This window comes from Dasypus novemcinctus, chromosome 3 (assembly GCF_030445035.2).
Source record: "Dasypus novemcinctus isolate mDasNov1 chromosome 3, mDasNov1.1.hap2, whole genome shotgun sequence".
NCBI lineage: Eukaryota > Metazoa > Chordata > Mammalia > Cingulata > Dasypodidae > Dasypus > Dasypus novemcinctus.
Window position 1 is genome coordinate 103,762,821 of NC_080675.1, and position 21,053 is coordinate 103,783,873.

The 21,053-nt window shown below is 37.2% G+C and overlaps 1 protein-coding gene and 1 pseudogene across 1 annotated transcript in view; one reads left to right on the top strand and one right to left on the bottom strand.

Annotated features, from left to right (window-relative positions):
* AVEN (apoptosis and caspase activation inhibitor) overlaps window positions 1-21,053 on the top strand; it is a 197,402-nt gene that overhangs the window by 95,303 nt on the left and 81,046 nt on the right. The gene's annotated exons all lie outside the window — the stretch shown is intronic.
* Window positions 8,364-9,472, bottom strand: LOC139438177 (zinc finger protein 385B pseudogene; annotated as a pseudogene).

Below are 21,053 nucleotides of genomic sequence, written 5' to 3' on the forward strand. Positions count from 1 at the left end.
TAGGTGGGCACTGTAACCGTTAAGCCAAGTCTGCTTCTCTATTGTTTCTATAGGACATTGATTTCACAAGGCAAAGAGTTAAACATATTCATCATTTACTATTTAGTCATTCTCTTTACTGAGATGATTTATGTGTTGTTGAGAGAATCCACAAAGACGTCACAGTAAAGGGAATCAGCTGACATTGTGTTGCTTGGAATGGCTGTCCAAGGTTTTTAAAATTTTTTATTTATTTTTAAAAGATACTTAGATTACATAAAATGTATGTAAAAAAATATAAGGGATTCCCATATGCCCCATTCCCCACACCTCCCACTTTCCCCCACATTAACACTTTCTTTCATTAGTGTGGTACATTCATTGCAATTGATGCACACATTTTGGAGCATTTGCCACTAAGCATGGATTGTAATTTACATTGTAGTTTACAATCTCTCCCACTCAATTCTGTAGGTTATGGCAGGATATATAATGACCTCTATCTGTTGTTGCAGTGTCGTTCAGGACAATTCCAAGTCTGAAAATGCCACCATATCACACCTCTTTTTCCCTCTCCCTGACTTCAGTACCTCTACTGGCCATTGTCTCCACATCAATGATATAATTTCTTCCATTGCTAGAATCACAATAAGTGTATAGTAGAATACCAGTAAGTCCATGTTAGTCCATATTTTATTTCCCAATCCTGAGGATTATGGGATGGTGCCCATTCCACCTCTGAGAGGGGACTTTGATCCCATGTGGCTGAAAGATGGGAATCTTGCTTGTAGTTGTAGACACTCTCAGTTCCTTGGTGTGGTGGTTGTCTATCCTCACTCCCTTGTTAGTTGTCTTGGGTGGAGTCCAGTGAACTGAATCCAATGAACTGGAGAGTAGGTGTTGCAACTCTGCTGAGGCTCAGGACCCAGCTGGCAAATGGACAGCCCAGAGATTCAGATCTCTTGAACGTACACCTACCAACTCCAGCACCAAGTATGGGTTCAAATAAAAGGGACAGAAGAGACATGTGTAGAGAAGTTACATCTGAGTCCAACTCTTTTACACTCGGGGGAACAAACTCCAAAGTAGGGCCCTCTGGCAAGGCACCAAACTCCAGCGCTGTCTGCTACGGCTGTAGGACCTGGGTGTCTCCAAAGCCCTCAGGAGCCCTACTATTTGGGGTAGTATCTACTTTGGCAGTCTGTGAGATCCTACTGAGGCATGCGTAAGCATTACTTCTCTGATGACCTCCTGGCTCACTTTGAACGAGGTTATTTTGATATAGATCAATATAAAGAAAACAAAAATCAAAACAAAACAAAACTGTGATAGGTAATGCCTCATGATTATTTTTCTTTCTTTTATGTTCTTTGGATTCCTGAAAGAATTGCTTAGAATCCAGTTCCTAAAGATCTTTTAAATCATGTTACCTTAATTTCATTAGATATCTTTTCTAAGTAATTGATTAACCCTCAGCAATAAGAAAACAGGAATTTCTTTAGCAGAGAAAAATTATTTTATTCAGAACACTTTTTACTACTATGGGTTTGTGCCCTCTATCAGTCACTTACCTGTCTTTTGATGCTTCTTTTTAATTTTAAACATGTTTGATAGGTGGACTCCAAGCTGACTTATCTCATTTAATAACTTGTGATCCAAACCTTTGCTGTAAGTAGAAATCATTATTGCTATATAATGATTAACTGACTTGGTTTTTTTTTTTCAAATTCAAATAACATATTGAATAAGTATTCTCTACACAATTTTCTTTTTCAAATACTTTTAGGACCTTTTCTGACATTGTGAAGGAATATATTTAAAGTTATTTGTATAAAAAGTGTGTTGGCCATGCACAATTGATGGATTTGCACAATTATTATTTTATCTGTTTTATAATCAGAAATCATGTCTCATAAATGTCTGAGCAGGTTTGGCAATTTGAGGTTATTTTTGAGGCAGCCATTTGATTTCCCCAGAACAAAGACTTCCCCTTTCTTAGATGCTGAAACTCTAAGAAATGTAGTATTGTGACTACATGATTTAGTTGTGGTGATCCTTTTCTTGATTTTTTGCTTTTGGTGAAAATGAAATAATTTTTTTTAATGCATGCAGTGTACTTTGACATAGTCTATTTTTATTTCATTTGAAAATGTTGATACCTACTACATTGATTTAATTAATGTTTCACAACCTGTAGTTTAACTCTAGCCTAAGGAGAACATTTCTCATTTTCTTTACTGTTACCCAGGGAGGGGGGCTTTGCATATTATTCCTGCTACAGTTTAAAATTCTCATAGATGTAATCTTCCAAAACAGTGATCCTTGTAATGTCAATGTTGGTAAAGTTGCATCCTGGGAAGTACATTTGTCTTCATGGCTTGTCTTCTGTGTGTACACATGTAACTGACGAGTTTATTGTATGACTTTTCAGCGTGTGTATCCACTGGTGGGAAGGAGACTCCAAACTATTTTATTGACTTGGAAGTAGTCATTATGAACTTGCCAAATTGGGTACATTATTAAATAGTGTGTATTTAAAAAGGGCCAAACACTCTCTGAACTTGTTTTTATTCTTCAGACTTCTCATTTGTGTCAGTACATGTAGTATGTTTGGAACATCTGATGCTATTTATTTATTTATTCATTCATTCATTCATTTATTTATTATTTATTTATTTATTTTTGAGGTACCAGGACCAGGGATTAAACCTGGGACCTTATGAGTGGAAAGCTGACACTCAACCACTGAGCCACATCTGTTCCATTGAGCTGGTTTTTTTGTTTGTTTGCTTGTTGTTCATCTTTGTTTTTTCAGAAGGCACCAGAAACTGACACCGGAAACTGAACCCAGGACCTCCCATGTGGGAAGCAGGCAATCAACTGCTTGAACCCCTCCTGCTTATGCTATTTGTGGTCTGCATCTTGACCTCATAAGACTTTTGACATTTCGTAATTTTTACATGCTGGAAGTTTTTTCAAACTAACCATGTAGGATTCTGGATAATAATTCTCCTTGTGATTTATTCCCTGGAGATCAATATAGCCTCAGAATCAAGCCTTTCTAAGTGAGTGTGAAGTCTCTGGATGCGTCATGCTTTCTTTGATTTCTGTTTCTCTCTTCTCTCAGGGGGATGATTTTTGCTATGAGGAACTATTTTCACTGTTGCAAATTAACTAAACTCCCAGCCATGAGAATGGGATCTTTCTAACCCTTGGGATCCTGCATTCTGGTTACTACCTGACTTCCGAAGACAAAGCTTTTTAGTGAGGGAAAAAAAAATAGATGAAATAAAAGAATTTAAAATGAAGTACTTGGGTTTGTCCTAACAGTGTTTGCTTTAAGGAATTTAATGAAGATATTCAGTACAGTCTCTAATGGAAAATGAATTAAAAGGTTTTAATAAGTCCCTTAATTGGATGGTTATGTGCTGACCAAAATAACTGTAACTTACGATCCTACAAATTTAAAAATTTCAGTTTTTGAAAGCTGTCTTTCTTTAAGCGAAGAGGGATAATGAAGTGGTTCTTTGTCACAGATGGACTCAAGAACAGTATTAGTGTAATGCGTCACATTCTTAAATGTTTGGGTGTTAAGATGCTGTCCAGAAAGAATCAGGTCTTTATTTCAAGTTTGGAACATGTTTCTGCTCACTTAAGAGATTAGGAAATTGTAGACAGAGGGAATGAGAAAGCTGGTGAAAGATGATTTGTAAAATGATTGGGAGATATTTGTCAATCTTTTTCTATTGTTTTTGAGACTGACCATATTATTGTAGGACAATTTCCTAATCTTCTAATCAAGACACTGGTGTATTTACTGGATCCCATTGGTATGTTCCAAGTGGACGATTAATTTACAGCATTTATGAGGAAAAGATGGGATGGATATTTTTAAGCAACAGTTATGCCAATTATAACAGAGCATACTTTTATTCCATCAGTCTGTTAGCATATACTTTTGATTTTGTTCCCTAGTAGTTTAATGCCTTATGCTTCTATTTGTTCTGAATTAATTTCCCTCTTAGAGATTAAACTGATCTGCTTCCCTGTGTATTTAGGGACACTGTGTCTCCCATTTATCACCTGCTTTAGCAGTAAAATTAAATTGACATTTGTTAAAGGATGTTTTGATCTATCTTTGAAAAGGGTAGTAAAGAGTAATTAGTCAAAGTAATGACTTTTTTTTTTCCATTTTGTGTGCAAATTTAGGTTGCTTGCTGAAACATTCTAAATTTGGAATGGTGATAGAGAATTCTTGCTTTTTTTATGGTTTGTTTAAATAATTAAAAAACCTGATGAATCTTTGTGGCATTTGTAAATGATGAGCCTTGAGAACTAGACTCTTTTACTTAGATAGTTCTCAAACCTGGCACTGCACCAGTCCTAAAAGTGTTTTTATTTTCCTTGGTCCAGAGATTGCTCCCAATTCTGTCAGTTGAAAGATTGCCTCTCTATGAGGTGTGATTTGCTTGAAATTTCAAAACTATGAAATCAGGAAGTATGCCTTTCGACTTCCTGGGTGGCTGGGGTTAACATATCTGTGCCTCAGCACCTAACAGTAAACATAAAGATCTGGGAGGGAACCAAATGAGTGTGGGAAGCAGAAGGTGTCAAAGAATATCAAAGGCTCAGGTGCTACAGTGATAAAACATATAAACTTTAGATGCTGAGCATAACTGATAGAAGCCTGACACCCCATTCTCTAATCCCATGTCTTATAAAATCTCACCAGGAAAAATTTTTCTATTAGCAGGAATCTTTTATTATAATCATTGTGGAACTTTTACTTTTCATTCTGTTCCATGTGGTGGTCTCTGAGTTAAAACACTTTCTTGAGCCTTTATTACTAAATGGGTACTATCTGGCCAGAGGCTTTTCTAGATTAGGAGCATTTTAAGTAGTATTCCACAGAGATTACTATTACTTAAAACCACATCAGGGAAAACAAGGAACAAATTCTGCTTCATTGGGTTCTATTTTGATCCTTGTCTATATGGGCAGATGCTCTTTGAAGACTCATCTGGACCTCTTTTAGAGCATCAAAGGCCTGGGATCACCTCCCAATAAACCAGTACAATCTCTCTGGCAAGGTTGGTCTAGCCCCTTCAGGCACCAATTTCAAGTTTCATGAACAGTCAGTATGGCCTACTCCTCACATCCCTCCCATCCCGACACAGCCCTATTTCCTCCTCTCTTCTGATTGGTTGATTTTTGGATAGTACCCAGCTTGTTTTACTGTTCCCTATCATTCAGTTTCAAACTCCCATACTTTTTATTAGCCCTCATTATACATCTTCCAGCCTTAGAGCTGGCAGCAGTATCTCCTTACCTCCCATTTTTTCCAGGGCCATCTTCCCATCCAACTCTACCCTAGATCTCCTGCATTTACCTTGTGAGCCTGCTTTTTGTTGTCAAATTTAGGAAAACCTTTCTCAAATTTGGTTCATATATGAGATGTAAGATTTCAGACTTTTCAAATTGTCTTATATAGGAACTAATCTTTGAATTTTATTTATTTAACTTATTTCATTTAATTTATTTCTTGCCCCCCCCCCCCACCCAGTTGTCTGCTCTCTGTGTCCATTTGCTGTGTGTTCTTCTGTGTCTGCTTCCATTTTTGTCAGCGGCACCTGGAATCTGTGTCTCTTTTTGTTGTGTCATCTTGCTGCGTCAGCTCTCCGTGTGTGCGGTGCCACTCCTGGGCAGGCTGCGCTTTTTTCACACGGGGTGGCTCTCCTTGCAGGGTGCAATCCTTGCATACATCAGCACTGCATGTGGGCCAGCTCACCACATGGGTCAGGAGGCCCTGGGTTTGAACCCTGGACCTCCCATATGGTAGATGGATGATCTATCAGTTGAGCCAAATCCACTTCCCCTAATCTTTGAATTGACAACACTCAGCAAGCAATTTGTTCATGTCCTTGTAGTGGCTTATGAGTTTTCTCTAATATTCTTTAATATTAGTACTTTGTGGCATTATTGAACAGTGAAAACATTCCTTTTGATTACTCGTTGAAGAGAACCAAATCCTTAACTTACAATTTTATACATTTGATTGTTGGAAGAATTTTGCCTGCACTAGCTTCTAACTTCATACATCTCAAACTTTGTTTCTTCTCTACTACCTACGTATTACTTTGCCAGGCTCTCCAGCTCTGTACACGTGTGTCCTGGTATTGGTGGAGTTGGCACATGGGAATATTCTTGGAAGCTATTTCTATACCAAGATGGCTAGCAATACATAAGTGACTACAAACCACATCAGTATATTCTATTAAACCCAAACTAAATATGTCCCTCACTCAAATTCCTTTACCTAGATCCCCTAAAGACCCAGGGCCACGCCAAAGACACCCTTTTCATGGGAAAGTATGACTTGGAATGAAAAGAAACAGTGGTCCTAATAAAGTTAAAGTATCTTGCTTTGCAAATTCTGCATAATCATATGACCTTGTGAAGACGTCCCTAGGGCCTCCCAGGGCCTCAGAAGGGGCCTGGGCCAGTAGGGGCCCTGCAATTTAAATTTCACTAGCTTTATTGTAAACTGCCTCTGATTAATCACTGTCCTCTGTGGTAGAAGAAGATCCATCAAATCGGCAGATGGTTAGGAGCCTTTAGAGTGTCTGATGCGTAGAGTTGGCATTAGAGAAGTCACTGGAAGTGAATAGTTGTCAGTGCATGTAGTGGTGTTGATAATAAGGTCAAACATTTGGTTAGCACCTCCCTGTGTGAGGCACTGTTAGGAGACCACGTATATTAAGTAGTTTAATCGTCATTACAACCCTAGAAATTGGGTTCCATTATCATTTTCATTTCAAAGAGGAGAAACTTGAGGCACAAGACTTAAAACAATCTGCCATAGTCAGTAGGTGGTGGTAGAGCTTGAATGAAGACTCGGGCACCACAGTCCAGGCCTTAACCCACCCCGCACTGCCTCTCAGGTTCCAGTAGAGCTAAGCGACAGGATGGGGAAGTAGTCTTTCCATTTTACCATTATGGATGCATTCTGTTTTTCATATTTTAGGAAAGTTGTGAAGAAAGAAAAAGGTTCATGGAAATGTGGCTAAAATGAAAGAAGTGATAAATAGGTTTCCGCTAAATCACAGGAGTTAAGTGTCTTTAGTCAGGGAGAAAGCAGGTTATGGAATTATTACTTAATTGTAATGTCTTCTAGATTCTGAAAAATACTTCTTTTCACAATTTAATGTTTTTAGTTAGTATGTGTCTTAGGGGTATATATTAAGAATGTATAAGTTTTCTTTCTTTTCATCTGAAAAGGTAATTAAAAAAATTTTGTGCTTTTTATTGAAATTTTGTATACATTAAAGAAATACACAGACATTTTACCATTTACAGATTACAGATATAGGTACTCTAACAGCATTCACTCTGCTTTGTTTTTTATGATACTTCTTGCCTCTGATCTAACAAATATTCCAGTCTTGTTGATATCAGCTTAGAAAGAGAGGCATGGGGGCACGGCCTGCGATGTAGTCAGTGAAGAGAAAAACAAATTGTTCAATTATATGTTTTTTTAATCTTCTGTACATTATTGCATTAGGGAGCCACAAAATTATGTAGCATCATTACAAATGAAAACATTAAAAATGAAGAAGATAATTACATGGAAATACATGGATTCATTGTCTTCTTGCAGAATGCACATGAGGTATACAAATATACAATTTAGGAAGTTCTTTTTCTGTTTGTATATATTTGCTTAGCAACTCAAACTGGTGAGGAGACAAATTAAACACAATTAGCAAAAAGTTAGTAATTTAGCTATGTTATATGGTTTTCTGTTTCTTTTAAATAATTCCAAATAAAATGTGAAATAAAGAAAATATCTTTTATTTTCTTAAAGAGAAAATTCAAAGCTACTTTGCTTCCTAACATTTATACAGCAACTGAAAAGGTTTAATTCAAATAAGAGATACAGATCTAGTATCACACATGATACAATAGTACTTAGGTCTAAAACTGTACACAATCACTGTCAACAATAGTACAGCAGAAAGAAAATGTTGTGGTTCGTTGCTAAGATGATAGAGAATGATTTTTTTTTTCTGACTAATACATTTTCAAGAAAACAAGTATCCCAGCTACACAAATTGAATGGGGGTAGAATGAGGGGAGAGAGTAGGAGGATCAAAGCTATCTGTTCACAGATTCCTAAGTTATAGGAGTGGTCCTATAATTCTTGATTTATGGGTTCTTGAATCTAGTGATTTGTTTTCTTCTTTGGAGTTGGAGGGAAGGCTGCTATGCTACATTTTGTGGGTAGGTGGGGCCACTGCAATGCAAAATGCTTAAATTGCTGAATCTTTTTGGCTTTCCATCTCAGCTTTCCTACTGGCCTCACACTGTCTTGGAGCTTGCAGACATTAGTATGGAGTGAAGAGGATGGAGGCATGAGTGACCTGGGTGGGCCCATGCCTGGGCTCAGGGGAACTGGAGGTACCACTGGAGCCTGGAAGAGTGAGATAGATAACTGGGGTGGAAGTGATAGCACAGAGGATGCTGTTGTGGCTGCTGTCAAGGGTGAAGACAGGAAGTGGGGCCAAAGGCTTCATCATATTTTTCTGGAATGCAAGTTTTAATTGCTAAAATACTTGGGCCCTGCTGGAGTTTGTTGTAAGGGCTATATTTCAACTTCAGTGATTTCCCTTCAACTTGATCCTTATGTCTTCGGCTAGAAATGTGCTGAGTTGAATTTCTGAATTAATATGAACATCACAGATTTCACAATAAAATGTCTTGTTCTGTAGTCCTGATCCCTCATTGCCATTCTGCATCTCTGATCTTGATCCCAGTCTAGGATAGGACTTAGTTGGACCAGCCCCATTACAAGCTTCAGCCATCACCTTGTGTGACAAGCTGTGACAGGGAGTTCACAGCCACTTGGCATAGTGAACAGGAAGGTAATTTTCTTCTTCTGATTCACAAACAGTACCAGGAGCTCCATTTGTGCTCTTGGAGGGAGAAGTGGCTGATTCAGGTGGCAGGGCTGTTGTGCCAGATCTGAGCAGAAACTGGCTGCTTTCTGAGCTTGGTGGTTGACTGGTGCTGATGGCTTTTAACTTCCCTTTTATCTTCTGATTTGTCAGAGCTGTTGCCTGTGATGGTATGATGTTGCAGCTGTGATTAACATTTGCACTGTCCTTTGGAAGAAACCTTTTTTGGCTTATTTTCTGTTGCTTCTAATGCTTTGCCCTTCCTGGCGTATTTATTTCCCTTGTAGTCAGCATCAGCCTTACTATCCAAGTTAAAGCTGACAGACATTACAAGAGCTAATTTTTGGCTCCTTTGGGGAATTGGGCACTCCAGATGTATGGCTTATGATTATTTTTTTGCACAGGATCTGTTTTGAAATTTATAAAGAGTCCAATAGCAGAACTACTGCCTACTGGAAAAGAAATGGTTTGGCATCCAATGAAGGCTAAGTTATCAGGGAAGGTGTGCACACAAGAGCTGGAAGGTAGTGGTATGGCATATGTGCCTTCTCAGACCCTCACACGAATCACCTTCCAGATGATTTAAAGAGAACATCATTTGGTGAGCACTTACTTTGTTTGAGGAACTGCTCCAGGTGTTCGTAGCAGCATTGCTAGCTGACCCACTGATACCTATGCTCTGAAAAGCTATTTTCAAACCAATGGTTCAATGTTCAAATGAGAATGGTGCCTTCGGCACAACTCTGTGATGAAACTGAGGGGCACTGAGTGTATACTTTGGATGGATTGTAAAAGGCATGGGACTGTATATAACATAGAGAACCCTGTGGTGGATGATGGACATAGTTAACAGTTCAAACATGAGAACATTCTCTCATGAACTGTAACAAATGAACAGTACTAATACATGGTGTTAATAAAAGGGTGGTTTATGAGAAAAATACACCAAATGTAGGCAGTAAACTATAGGTAGCAGTAATATAATAAATCAGTAGAGACAGAAATAGATTAGTAGTTATGTAGGGCTGGGGATGGATGGAGAGATTAAAGGTAGTTCTTAAGGGTTTTGGGACTTTTTGGAGTAATGAAATAGTTCTAAAATTGGTGGTGGTGATGAATGCACAACTCTGTGATTATATGAAAAGGTACTGAATGTAAACTTTGGGTAGGTTGTATGGTATGTGAATATTTATATATCAGTAAAATTGCATTAAAAATAAGGATGCTGTCTTCTCAAGGCATATAAAGGATTGCAACACAAAAGAATATAGTATAATATCTTCATTTGCCAAAATTAAAGAAATTAATTAAGATAATAGGTTAAATAATATAGTGAGAATTTGATGAGACACAAGGAATGCTTTCTTCTCCTTTTTCCTTTTAAAAAAGTAATTTTGTAATAATTTCAAATTTACAGGACAGTTGCAAAAATAATATAAAACTCATACAGAGAACTCCAGCTTACTCTCCACCCAGATACCCATATCTACCATCTTTTAATATTTTGCCTCATTTGCCATATTATTCCATCTATTTACCCATCTACGCATCTGTCCATCTATTTTCTAAGCATTTGAGAATAGGTTGAATAAATCGTGGTCCTTAAATACTTAAGACTTCCATGTAGATTTCCTAAGAACAAGGATGTTCACTTATGTAACCACCTTAAGAACAGTTATCAAGTTAAGAAATGTAACATTGATAGAAAGCTCACAGACTGTATTCCAGTTTCTTCATATGAGCCATATGGTTTGGTTTTTTTTTTTGGCGTTTTCTCCTCCATTCTAGGATCACGTATAATATTTAATTGTCATTGTCTCTTTAGTCTCCCTTTCTCCTTCTCTCCCTTTCTCTCTCTCTATTTTCTTTTTTTCGTTATGGAAACATGCATACAACATGAAATTTCCCATTGCAACCCCTTCCAAGCATGCAATTCAACAGGATTAATCATATTCACAATACTGTACCCTCACCACCATCCATCACCAGAACTTTCCTATCACTCCAAACAGAAACCTCACATCCATTAGACATTAACTTCCTCTTCTCCAACCACTGCCATCACCTGTACTCTATTTTCTGTCTCTGAATTCTAGTTATTTCATATAAGTGGAATCATGTAATATCTGTCACTTTGTGTTTGATTTCTTTCACTCAACATGTTTTCAAGTTCATTCATGTAAGGAATATTTCTTAATGATAATTTTAGAACAGAACGTCATAAGGCAGTATAGAATTTCAGTCTCTGAAGGTATATAAAATATGATGAAACATATTTCATCTAAAAAAGTTAGGGGTGAATTCTAGCCATGATTCAGAATTTTCCTCTCACTAAAGAGAGACTCAGATATAAATTAACTTAGCTATGGTATCTTGCTTGATAAAAATCTCTTTAATTATGCACCTCATTCAGTGTAATCTTATTAGTTAATATGATCAGTCCTCACCCAACCTTATGGATAGAAATTGCTTTCAAGTATCTTATGCAATTAAGAGCCATTAATCTACACACCTATCTTAAGAGCACTGCCTTAGATTCTGATAGCTAGTCGTATCACTACAGTGATATCAGTGCATTGACTGGAGACAAGGGAAATAAATGACAGTGGAACTGTCACCTTTATAGAAACCATTTCTTCAACCACAGGTGTCATCAATGGCCCTGACTTTCATCTTTGATTGCTAATTTCACCTTAATCCTGTTGGGTTCAGGTGAGTAGCCCTGGCTTATTCTACAGAGAAGCAAGTATGCATGCTTACACCTGAATGCTTACACTTATGTAACTTTAATACTTCAAAATGCTTTGAAAAATTCCATAAGCATATTCAATAAAATAGTGCAAGACAATCATAGTAAAGTATTTAAAATGACATACTATGGTAAGCATTATTTGAGGTATGATTTAATATAAGTAGGCATGTATGAAAACCTTTACTTGGCTATTTAAAGACCCTAAAGAAATCCACCAAACTCTGCTGATTGAATCCTGGACAGTGCTGATGTGTAAATCTTTCCATAGGTACAGAAAATTTTACTGGACAGTGCTACTCTGTACAGAGCTAAGCCAAATCTAACAACCATCTTTTAATTTGGCTTTTATTGACTACCTAATCATTTATAGGTCTCTAGGGTTTTGAAAATGACCTTGTTCCCTATTCCACAGAGATCTGGGTATCTAACCAAACTCTCATCAATCCTGCATTCTCTCAAACCTTTTGATGTATGTTCATGATCACTTTAAAACTTTTCCGTGTTTTTCACTCTACTTCTTTCTCAGAAAAAGCAAATATTTCATTCTTTCTAAGGCTGATTGCTTCACCTTGTGTCCTTTATTCTGTCCTTTTATTCCCTGTTCAGCTCCATTATTCCTTGTCTTGAGTTCCATCTCTACTTTCTCTTTCCCTATAGCCTGCGCTGTCACTACTTTTTTTCCCCATTTTTTATTATCTTTCCTTTAAAAGATACATAGATCAGACAAAATGTTGCATTAAAAAAATATAAGAGGTTCCCATATACCCCACTCCCCACACCCCCCACTCCTCCCATATCAACAAGTTCTTTCATTAGTGCGATACATTCATTGCATTTGGTGAGTACATTTTGGAGCACTGCTGCACAGCATGGATTATAGTTTACATTGTAGTTTACACTCTTACAGTCCATTCAGTGGGTTATGGCAGGATATATAATGTCCTACATCTGTCCTTGCAATAACATTGAGGACAACTTCAAGTCCTGAAAATGCCCCAATATCACACCTCTTTTTCCCTCTCCCTGCCTTCAGCAACTCCCATGGCCACTGCCTCCACATCAGTGATATAATTTCTTCCTTTGCTAGAGTCATAGTAATTCTATAGTAGAGTACCAGTAAGTCCACTCTAATCCATATTTTATTCCTCCATCCTGAGGACCCTGGGATGGTGATGCCCACTCCACCTCTAAATTGAGAGGGGACTTAGACCCACATGGCTGATGGATGGGATTTTCCTGCTTGCGGTTGTAGACTCTCTCAGTTCCTTGGTGTGATGGTTGACCATCCTTAACTCCTTGTTGGTTAACCTGGGTAAGTCCAATGAACTGAGAGTAGGTGTTGCAACTCTGCTGAGGCTCAGAGCCCAGATGGCACATTGACTGACCAGAGATTCAAGTCTCCTGAGCATATACCAACCCCAGTGCCAGCCATACGCTCAGAAAAGTGACAGAAGAGGCTGTCACTACTTCTTAGCATGAATTCATTAACTACTTGCATTGAGATTCCTACTTTCACATAATATATAGGTATTTGTATATATTATATAATTATATATATACCACACACATAAATACATATATATGAACTCCTGCAGTATACATTTTCCTGATTATATACATTTTCCAATATATTCAATAAGAGTATGCAGTTTCCAGTAAAACCCTTTGCTCAAATACCTTCATCATGAAACCTATACTTTGTAAATATAACCCCTAAAACTTCTCCCACCTTCTCCTTTTCTTGCTTATTAAGGATACCCACTTCTTGTCCTCAAGACATTGGGTATCTTCCTGACTCCTTAATTTTTTTTCACATGGTTTTCTCAACATGGAAGCTCCCTGTTTCCTCAGCTCCCTTTCCAATTATCTAAACCCTAATTTTATTTCAACTACTCAGTGTTCAGTTTGTGCTGGAGTTTTTTGTTACTTTTTTGAGGATGGGACTAGGTCTTATCACTGGTACTGTATGCTTGAGGCATTACCATTAAATAAGTGAATAAGTAGAGATGGAGATGTTCTACTCCAAACTTCGTGTGTTGGCATACTACCACCTGAGGGCCATATCTATTCCATTGCCTAGTTCTGTAAATAACATATTATTGGACCACAGCCTCTTACTTCCTTATTTTGTATGATTGCTTTTGCACTGTAATAGAGAATTGAGAAGTTGCATTAGAAACTATGTAATCCACAGAGCCTAAAATATTTACTATTTGGCCCTTTACCAAAAAAGTTTACTGACCTCTGTTCTACATTTGTAACTGCAAGCTCTCAAAATTGCATATCTTAAAATTCATCAGTCACAGAACATATCAATTAATATGCCTAGATGAAGTAACTGTGATTACTCTTCATTAATGCATTTCCTTGACTATAATTGTAAGGTTACATATAATTATCTTTAAAATGATGGGAGTTAAACACATGCTGCAGGGATAGAATAAATTCCCAAGTACTCATTCCTTCAATTAGTAAAACAATGTTTAACTAAGGCTTACATTGCTAATTCTTTTTTTTTTTTTATCTAGTAAGGTTGTTTCATTGAAATGGAATAAAAGCATGATAATTACCAAGCTTATCCCCATATTTTTTAGCCTTTTTCTTTTTAAATATAGTTTACTTAGTCTTATAAGAATGTGTAATTATAGTATAAAAATTCCTCCTTTAAAATGTGTTCTTAGGTTACTCAAGAAGCATAAGATTTATTTTAAATTGGCATTTTTAAAACATATTTGTATGGTACTAATTAGAATATCTGTAAAGTAGGTATAAATTTAACATTCATTCATGAACTTTGTACAGGGAATTGTGAGTGTCCTAAGAATTTGATCACAGGAAGAAAATAAAGAAGAAATGTAGAAGTATCAGAAGTAATGCAAAAACACATTTCATGAAATAAGCTGTAAGAGGAGATCTCTGAGATAACTGAGAGGATTAGATCGTTAAATAAGATCACAAGAAACAGATCCTACCCAGCAGCAATATTTACTAATGATGCTCACAGCTACAAATAGTCCTAAATAGGGCAAAGTCTAAAATGGCCATCCCTTCTCCCCAGGTCCTGTCTGCCTGCATTAACATGCTCTGGTCTAGAGTTAAGGTACAAAGTCTCTTAAGTGATACCTGTGGTATGTTACTGACACAGAGGGAGCTGTTTCCATTAGGAAGCATTTCTGTTTCATATTCTGAGATGATACAATTAATTTTTTCCAAGCAGCTATATCCCATAAATTCAAAGTTACCAGTTTTGTTAACCATAAGCAATTCTAAACAAGCAGGTACATCCTGCTAAAATGGTTCCATAGATAAGATATTTAGGTACTATGAATTACTCTGGCATAAGAGTGTAGTCAACATCTCTTTAAGGCAGAACTAGTTTCCCCATGTAACTCAACAACTTCTTTCAGATAGACTTTAGGATACCTAAAGACACATTGTTGACTTTTATTTATTTTTATTTATTTTTAAAAACATGTTCTGGGCTCACTTTTTTTTTTTTTTAAGATTTATTTTTTATTTGTTTCTCTCCCTTTCCCCTGTGCAACCCTCCCCCCCTCCCCCTGTTGTCTGCTCTCTGTGTCTATTCACTGTGTTCTTCTGTGTCTGCTTGTATTCTTGTCAGCGGTACTGGCAATCTCTGTATCTTTTTGTTGCAGTGTCTTGCTGCGTCAGTTCTCTGTTTGTGCTCTGTTTGTTGCTCTGTCTCTTTTTGTTGTTGCATCTTGCTGCGTCAGTTCTCTGTTTGTGCAGTGCCACTCTGGGCAAGCTGCACTTTTTTGTGTGCTGGGAGGCTCTCCTTATAGGACACACTCCTTGTGGGTGGGACTCCCCTACTTGGGGGACACCCCTGCGTGGCCCAGTACTCCTTGTGTACATCAGCACTGTGCGTGGGCCAGCTCATCACATGGGTCAGGAGGCCCTGGGTTTGAACCTTGGACCTCCCATGTGGTAGGTCTGAGCCAAAGCCGTTTCCATGTTGGCTTTTATTTTGAAGAAAGAGGAAGAAGAGGAAGAGGAAGAAGAAAAAGAAGCAGTTGGTGGCACTATGTACCAGATACTGCTCCAAGCACTTTACACATTATTTAGTTGTCACAACAACCACATACAGTTAGTACTAGTATCCCCGATTTTACAGATAAGATTATGTTACCTGCCCAAGATCAGGTAGGTAGTAAGTGTTGCTGCCAGGATAACCGCCACACCATGCTGCCTCCAGAGCATTGGCCTCATGGAGTGGATTGATATGTGTGATTTAAAACAAATAAAAACACAACTTAGAAAAAGAAAAATAATCCACCAGCCTGAAAACTATGGCTCTGCCAACCTTTATCACTATTAATATTCACATAATCTCTCAACACATTTATCAAGCCCTAGTAGATGTAGATTATTTTTCCCATTGCTGGGAAGGACACAGGAGTACCTACCTAGGATAGTGCCCATCCTAAAGTGTGGATGTTAAGAATAGAGATGGCAATTAATTATGAGATTACATGTTATTGTCATATAGTTTTCAGAAGAATACAGAGTAAGATAATGTATTTAAAGAGAAATACATTTTCCCTATCCAATTGACAAATATAAATGAGAAAATAATGTTCAGTATTGAACATATGGTTTAAGAGGTAATCTCATTACAAAGATAGTAGGAATGTGAAATTGATATAACTTTAGGGGAAATAATTTTAGCAGTATGTTTTGAGACATAAAAGAAGTTTATATTTTCTAATAATTCTGTTTGAAATCTCTTGTAAGGAAGTAGAGAATTAGATAAAAATTTATGCATAAAAAAGTTTATTGCAGTTTTACTTATAATGAGAACTGGGAAACCATCTAAATTTACACCAATATTGGAGTGGTTACAAGAGAATATTACACAGGTATTAGGTTTGTGTTTTAGAAAATATATATGATAACACTGGAATATCTGTGATTTGATATTAATTTTAAATGGTGTACTAGAATGTGTACAATTATACATTGTATACATGAATGTATAAAATTATAAGCACAGAACACGACAGAATATAAATAATAATGAGTTCTTTCTGGATGGTTAAATAATGGTTAATTTTAGGTTTCTGTGTATATTTTTTTGTATTGAAATTTTTAAAAATAGTCTTATTAATTTCATAATTAGAGAAGAATGTTGTTAAAAATGAACAGCTATTCTCCCTTCTAATGTGAGTCCCACTTCATAGTGGTAGGTAATAGCCCAATGCCAGTGTTAAGCTAACAAATGATTTGCTAGCACAAAGTCGGTGCTCCCAAATATTTTTTTTTTAAGGATTTATTTAATTATTTATTTCTCTCCTCTTCCCTTCCTCACCCCCCCAGTTGTCTGTTCTCAGTGTCTATTTGCTGCATCTTCTTCTTTGTCCACTTCTGTTGTTGTCAGCGGCACAGGAATCTGTGTTTCTTTTTGTTGCATCATCTTGTTGTGTCAACTCTCTGTGTGGGTGGGGCTATTCTTAGGCAGGCTGCACTTTCTTTCGTGCTGGGCGGCTCTCCTTATGGGGCGCACTCCTTGCGCGTGGGGCTCCCCTACGCGGGGACACCCCTGTGTGGCAGGGCACTCCTTGCGCGCATCAGCACTGCGCATGGGCCAGCTCCACACGGGTCAAGGGGCCCGGGGTTTGAACCTAGGACCTCCCATGTGGTAGACGGATGCCCTAACCACTGGGCCAAGTCCGTTTCCCCCAAATATTTCTTGATGTAAAATTAATCTCCAGTGAGTTTTGACCTAATTTTTTCCCCTCCTTGGACAGCAGCCTAGAGAAATAATATGGAGAGCTTTACTTTTTTTTTTAAAGAAACAAAACACTAAAAGTCAGTGGGAGAAATTACAACCTCAGTAAGTGATTGAAGCACAATAAGTGCTAGAAAAGTACAAAGAAATTACCAAGGGTAAACAAATTCTGCTATGCTACTGAAAACTGAAGAATGAGTAGTCTTATAGAAAAAAATTGAACAGTCTTTGCTTGTCCTCTTTGTACTTACCATTGTGTTGAGGATCCAGGGATGAATCAGATGTGGCTCCTGCCCTGAAGCTCACAGACTAGTGGTAACATATACATCCACATACACGAGTGACCAGGAAACCATCTGCTAAGTCCAGTCACAGATGCCCAGGCTGTCACGGTGATCAGAGGTGTGCACTAATTCAGCCTGGGGTGGGAATCAGGAACTCTTTCTGGAGGGTGATGCTGGTTAATTTTAAAATTAGTTAAAAAAAAATGACTAGGAGTTAGCTAGATGAAGAATAGGGAGTACTTATTTCAGAAAGAAGGAACAGCAAGAGCCAAGGCATGGAGGAGAGGCATATCCCAGTATCGGGGGGACAGTTCCTGGAGTATAAAATGCCAGAGAGGTCGTGGTGGAGATCAGGATGAAAAGGGAGGCCGGCAGCAGATGGCAGTTTCCTCTGTGGGATCCTGAGGACCTTACACTTTGTTTGTATGGCTTAAGAGGTACCAGTTTAAAGTCAGGAAAAGCAACCTGTTACTGGCTTTTGAAGGAGTGGATGTAAAACATCAAGGGAATTAGACAGGGAGAGGAACAGATAAAATGTGTAGGATGGATAAAAGTAGGAAAGAAAAATGCAGTATGTATGTTTTGGTAGCAGTTTGTTAAAAAGTTTTTTTTTTATATTCATATATACATAGAAATGGAGACAGACAGGAATGACTCTAGTGACCTTATTAATTCAGCACTGCTCACATTAATGGTGATTATGTTTAAGTAGTAGGAATTCAGGAACCAATGCCATTTTTCTGTTTTTCTGTGGTTTTCAAGTGGTTTGCTTTGAGCATGGATTACTTTTATAATCAGAAAAAGAGCTAATACGTGTCCTTTTAAAAATTTGAGCAAAAAGATAAAGGAGTACTGGAGTGAAGATATAACCAGATTTAGAAACTACTACCATTAAAAAGGATTACCATAAAGTATTGACAAGGAATAATAGGACCAATCTGTATCGTAGATTGTCTCTCGTATCCTGTTACATATAGAAGCAGATATCATGAACCCAGAGTTGGCGTTTTGCTGAGCTAATGTAGAAGGTAATTGGGGATGCTAGTGAGAGTAGGTGTCTGTGGTAGGTTATCCCAGACTGGGATAGGGAATGAGTAGAGAAGGAATAAGAGGTTAGGAAGGGCTAGTAAAGAGCTGGTATATTGGGAGTAAGATTCTGAAAATCCTGAAGAGAGAGGAGATTACAATTAGAGAAGAGGAATAGAAGTAGGAGCCGTACTTATCTATATAGGTAGATAAAGCCAGTTCTGTTAGATGGGAAGTTTCTTAAAGATTTATGCCTTGTAATATTTTAGGGATGGAATCATATACCTAGAATGTGCTCAATTAAATTATTTATCAGCTGAAAAATCTGTGTCTATCAAATCTCACATATTTAGAAGTACCATTCTACACAGAGAAAATGTTTTTGCTTGCCCCTCCCTTTCTCTTGTGCTCTTATTCTGAGCCACAGGTTTATGAGGTGTTTGCCAAGTAGAAGTCAATTCATGCCCTTCTTGTTTGCTGTCTTGGGGCAATTAACATTCCATAGAGAGCTGGCAGGGGAGGGTTTGGGAGTATAGATGCCCTGACTACCTCTGTAAACTGTAATTTAAATGATTTTGAATATGATCTGAGCATTTATATTTTTAATAAATAAACCAGGGGACTATGATATGTCAAAGTTGGAGGACTAATGTTTGAGATGTATTAATTTTGTCTTTCAAAATTTTGCCTTTGGTATGTAACATTACCCTTACTTAATGTTTTAAGACATTATTGAAGTTTGAGGTAGAATCTGAAATTTTCTGCTTTTGCTAAGAAAATATTTGTCAGCTACATGCCAATATTTATCTTTTTCTTAAAAAGGAAAAACGGGCATGGGCTGTTTCATTTATTTGATAAGTACTCAACAGCATTAATCTCTATTAAAATAAGTAGGTTAATTTTCTCCACGTTGAGGAAATCCTGTTTGGTCATTCAAAATCATATAATTTAGTGGAAAAATTTTAATTACAAAAAAGGATGCTGTAATTTAATAGACTAAGAAGATATAACATGCCTCATTAAATTTTATAAAATCTTCTGTTTTTTTGACATACAAATTATAGCAATGTTCAACTTGTGTTGTCTGAATTATTTAGTAAGGCAAGATTTTTTAAAGTGTCAGATTTATATCATCAATTTGATTTTTTTATTTTTAAAGATATATTTTATTTATTTCTTCCTACCTCCTCATTGTTTGTATTTGCTGTGTCCGTTTGTTGTGTGCTGATCTTCTCTTCCTAGAAGGCAATGGAACCGAACCCAGACCTCCCAGGTAGTAGGTGGGAACTCAGTTATCTGAGCCACATCTGCTTCCCATCTTCAATTTGATTTTTAAAGTACATAAGAGGAGGTAAATTTTATGGTTATTTGAAAGAGGCTTCAAGTAGTTTCTTTTTTAAAAAACAGTTCTTTTTTTTTTTAATAACCCTCCCCCCCCCCCATGACTCCCTCGTCTGTTTGCTCATTGTTTTTGCACGTTTGCACTCATCTGCCTGTTTTCTTTAGGAGGTAACGGGAACCCAACCTGGGACCTCCCATGTGAGAGGTGGGTGCTCAACTCCTTGAGCCACATCTACTCCCCCCTTCAAACAGCTTTAAAAAATTGGTTAATTTTTTCCAGGACTGTCAATAGCATTTGCTTTTCTTTTCTTAGATATATGTAAGAATCTGCTTTTATGCCAGAAAGCCCAAAATGGAATATTTTCTCTTTTGTAGAATTTTTTTGTAAAATAAAGCACAGATATAGAAAACCACACAAAACAAATTTATAGCTTAATGAAGGCAAGTACCAGAGTCAAGAAATAAAACTTTGCCAGCTACACAAGGTTACTACTTATGCCCCATCCCAATCACAGTCTTTTCCCTCTCCCATTAATAACTACTATGCTCACTTTGTAGTAATTACTTCCTTGTGTTTAAAAAAAAAAACATTTTTGTCACCCAAGTATAGCTCTAGATACTATAGTGTAGCTCATTTTTGAAAAGCTGATTTGTCTTTTAAGCCTCTTTTACTCTATAGCAGCATTGTTGAATAGAAATACAATGGAAGCCACATATGTACTTTCAAATTTTCTAGTAACATATTAAAAAATGTAAAAAGTATGTGATAATTTGATGTTTTTATGGACCCCAGAAAATTCATGTCCTTAGAGCTAATCCATTCCTGTGGGTGTAAACCTATTGTGGATGGGATCTTTTGATTAGATTTCTTTAGTAAGGCATGACCCAGGGTGGGTCTTAATCCTCTTACTGGAGTCCTTTATAAATTGGATGAATATGGAAGCAGAGAGAGAGTGAGAGCGAGAGCG